Raw genomic sequence first — 4,614 nt, forward strand, 5'->3', positions numbered from 1 at the left:
GAAAAAGTGCCTCTTTGTTCCTAGTTTTCTGAGAGTTTTCATCATAATATAGGTGCTCAATTTTGTCTAATACTTTTTCATCAATTAATATGAATATATGATTTTTCTTCTTCAGTCTGTTGATGTGTTGAACTACATTGATTGATTTTCAAGTGTTGGATAAGCTTGCATATCTGGAATTAATCCAACTTAGTGGTGGTATATAATTTTTTATACATTGATGGATTTGATTTGCTAATTTTTTTGAGGACTTTTACATCTATGTTTATGAGAGATATTGATCTGTAGCTTTTTTTTCTTGTGATGTCTTTATCTGGTTCGGGTATTAGGGTAACATTGACTTCAAAGAACAAGTTAGGGTGGGGGTGGAGTGGGGAGGGGGGTGCCAATGGGGTAAAAAAGATGAAATATCTGTAACAAAAAAATAAATAAAAAATAAAAAATAAAAATAAAAAGAACAAGTTAGAAAATAAAGGTTTGTTTTTAATTTTTTTTTTCTTTATTGATTTTAGAGAAAGAGAAAGGAAGAGGGAGAGGGAGATGGAAACATTGGTGAGAGAGAACATCGATTGGCCACCTCCTGCATGCCCCCCACTGGGGATTTAGCCCACAATCTGGGCATGTGCCTTGACCGGGAATCGAACTGGTGACTTCTTGTGCATGGGTCAACGCTCAACCACTGAGCCACACAGGCCGGGCATAAAGGTTCGTTTTTAAAAGTTTCATTGAGTGCTTGTATCTGCAGCATATATACTAAAATTGGAATGATATAGAGAAGATTAGCATGGCCCTAAGCAAGGATGACACGCAAATTCGTGACACGTTCCATATTTTTAAGAAAAAAAAAGTTCCCTTGAGACATGGATGGTGCTGATGGTTGCACGACATTATGAATCTATTTAATAACACTGAACTATACACTTAAAAATGGCTATGATGGTAAATTTTATGGTATGCATATTTTACTGCAATAAAAATTTTTAAGTCCCTTTGAACTTTAGCTATACTAAGTGGTAGTCCATGTGAGCTGGGAGGCCTTAGTTTAAAAACCCAGGAAGATCTGGCAGCAATGGACTAGAAAACCAGGTAAAGCCCTGGAACCAAGGACTGCAAGGAGTAGCTATGGTTGTTTTCTCCCCTACTAGGTTAAAAAGCTACTTGCAAAGTTGTATATACAGTTATAAATATACACAGAAATAATCGCTTGGCCCCAAACACCTTAGGATTTGAGAAAGGGACATCTGCTAATTTTTTTCTTCTTCTAAACTAAGTGTATTCTTGCTCTAATTCTTCTCTCACTGCGATGGCTAAGGATGGGGGTGATGGGTATGCGAAGCACAGCCACGACTGCGTGAAAAAGCCAGCACTTCATACTCAGGGACAAGGAAAACACACCACATGGAGCCCTATGAATTTAAGTTCCTATTATTCAAAGGCACATTATTCTATCCAAGGTTGAAAAAGCATACCTGTATAATATGGAGACAGATACTGCTAATTAAGTTACTGTTGTAGAAAAAAATTGTGTTGGAGGTGGAAATGGAGGAAGAAAAGCTTTGGACTTATTAAAAGGAACAAACACTTCAAGCCTAGTAACAGGCATGGCAGAGCCTCATTAAGTTGGACTTCACCAGTTTGGCATTTGTGTCAAAATTGAGTGCTGGTGTTGAATTTTAGTTTCACTAAATACAATCTTTCTTTCTAGCTATTATTATTATTTATTTATTTATTTATTTTATTTTTGTTACAGAAGTTTCTCCTTTTTTACTCATTGACACCCTTCTCCCCACCCCACCCAACCCTGTCCCTGGCTTTGTTGTCCATGTCCCTTGTTTATGCGTACATGCATATAAGTTCTGTGGCTTATCTCTTCCCACCCCCCAACCACCACTTCTTCTGAGGGTTGTCAGTCTGTATCCAACTTTCACGTCTCTGGGTTTACCTTATTCCTCAGACTGTTATGTTCATTATATTCCACAAATAAGTGAGATCATATGGTATTTGTCTTTCTCTGCTTGGCTTGTTTCACTTAGGATAATACTTTCCAGATCCCTCCATGTCATCTCAAAGGATAAGAGATCTTTCTTTCTTACAGATGCATAGTACTCATTGTGTATATGCACCACAGCTTTTTTATTAAAGAGGCTGTCTTTACTCCACTGTATGCTCTTGCCTCCTTTCTCAAATATTAATTGAGCATAATGTCTTGGGTTTATTTCTGGGTTCTCAGTTCTGTTCCACTGGTCAATATGCCTGTTCTTGTGCCAGTACCAGGCTGTTTTGATTACAGTAGCTTTGTAGTATAACCTGATATCTGGTATTGTGATCCCACCTACTTTGTCCTTCTTTTTTAAGATTGCTGTGGCTATTTGAGGTCTTTTGTGGTTCCATATGAACTTTTGAAGTATTTGTTCTTGTTCTGTGAAGTATGTCGTTGGTATTTTGATGGGGATTGCATTGAATCTATAGATTGCTTTGGGTAATATGGACATTTTAATGAAGTTAATTCTTCCAATCCATGAACAAGGGATGTGCTTCCACTTTTTTATATCTTCCTCTATTTCTTTTTTCAATGTCCTGTAGTTTTATTAGAATAGGTCATTTATTTCTTTGGTTAAGTTTATTCCTAGGTATCTTAATTTTTTTGCCACGATGGTAAATGGGATTGGTTTTTTAGTTTCTATTTCTGTGAGTTCATCATTGGTGTATAAGAATGCCGTCGATTTTTTGACGTTAATTTTGTATCCTGCTACTTTGCCAAATTCATTTATTAAGTATAGTAAATTTTTGATGGAGTCTTTGGGGTTTTCTACGTGTAATATCATGTCATCTGTGAATAATGACAGTTTCACTTCCTCCTTTCCAATTTGGATCCCTTTTATTTTTTCTTCCTGTCTCATTGCTGTGGCTAAGACTTCCAGTAATATGTTAAATAAGACTGGAGAAAGTGGGCATGCCTGTCTTGTTCCTGTTCTTAAGGGAAATGCTTTTAGTTTTTACCCATTGAGTATGACATTGGCTGTAGGTCTTTCATATATGGACTTTATTATATTGAGATAGGATCCCTCTATTCCCACATTGCTGAGCGTTTTTATGTGTGCGGGATTTTGTCGAAGGCTTTTTCAGCATCTATTGATATGACCATGTGATTTTTATTCTTCATTTTATTTATCTGGTGTATCACATTTATTGATTTGCAAATATTGTACCAGCCTTGCATCCCTGGAATGAATCCCACTTGGTCATGGTGAATAATTTTTTTGATATATTGCTGGATCCGATTTGCTAGTATTTTGTTCAGAATTTTGGCATCTATGTTCATCAGGGATATGGGCCTGTAGTTTTCTTTCTTTGTAATGTCTTTTTCTGGTTTTGGAATTAGAATTATGCTGGCTTCATAGAACGAGTTTGGAAGTCTTCCTTCTTCTTGAATTTTTTGAAATAGTTTGAGGAGAATGGTGTTAGTTCTTTTTTGAATGTTCGGTAAAACTCCCCGGTGAAGCCATCCGAGCCTGGGCTTTTGTTTGCTGGGAGAGTCTTGATTACATCTTCAATTTCTTTTGTTGTTATCGGTCTGTTCAAGTTTTCTATTTCTTCCCGGTCCAGTTTGGGAGACTATGTTTTTCTAGAAATTTGTCCATTTCACTTAGATTGTCGAATTTGTTGCCATATAATTGTTCATAGTAGTTGTTAACGATCTTTTGTATTTCTGTGGTGTCAGTTGTTACTTCTCCTCTTTCATTTCTGATTTTGTGTATTTGGGTTCTCTCTCTTTGTTTTTTGGTGAGTTTAGCTAAGGGTCCATCAATCTTGTTCATCTTTTCAAAGAACCAGCTCTTTGTTTCCTTGATCCTTTGAATTGTTTTTTGGGTCTCTATGTCATTTATTTCTGATCTGATCTTTACTATTTCCTTCCTTCTACTTGTTCTGGGGTTTTCTTTATTTTTGCTTTCTAGTTCTTTAAGTTGTAAGGTTAGATGGTCTATTAGAAAATTTTCTTGCTTCTTGAGTTAGGCCTGTAGTGCTATGAACTTCCTGCTCAGAACTGCTTTTGCTGCATCCCATAGATTTTGTGTTGTGTGTTCATTTACATTGGTTTCCAGGAAGTTTTTAATTTCTTCCTTGATCTCCTTGGTAACCCATTCATTGTTTAATAACATGCTATTTAGCCTCCATGTGTTCAAATGTCTTTGCATGTTCTTGTTGCAATTGATTTCTAGTTTCATGCCATTGTGATCTGAGAAACTGCTTGATATGATTTTAATCTTCTTGAACTTGTGGAGACTTAGTTTGTGCCCTAACATGTGGTCTATTTTTGAGAATGTCCCATGTGCACTTGAGAAGAATGTGAAGTCTATAGTTTTGGGATGTAATTCTCTGTAGGTATTATTAAATCCATTTCGTCTAGAGCTTCATTTAGAGTATCTGCTTCCTTGCCAATTTTTTGTCTAGAGGATCTATCCAGTGATGTGAGCAGGGTGTTTACGTCCCCTGCTATGATTGTATTGCTGTCTATTTCTCCTCTGAAGTCCTCCAAAAAATTTTTAATATATGTTGGTGCTCTTATATTGGGTGCATATATGTTTATCAAGGTTATATCTTCCTGTTGGATAG

General features: G+C 36.3%; 1 non-coding gene across 1 annotated transcript; it reads left to right on the forward strand.

Moving 5' to 3' along the window:
- Positions 1-729: 729 nt before the first annotated feature.
- On the forward strand, positions 730-835 carry LOC118623069. The gene has a single exon (XR_004958184.1). It is a non-coding gene; the product is annotated as a U6 spliceosomal RNA (small nuclear RNA).
- Positions 836-4,614: the final 3,779 nt, after the last annotated feature.

The sequence above is a fragment of the Molossus molossus genome, unplaced genomic scaffold, assembly GCF_014108415.1.
Source record: "Molossus molossus isolate mMolMol1 unplaced genomic scaffold, mMolMol1.p scaffold_m16_p_9, whole genome shotgun sequence".
NCBI classification, from domain to species: Eukaryota; Metazoa; Chordata; class Mammalia; order Chiroptera; family Molossidae; genus Molossus; species Molossus molossus.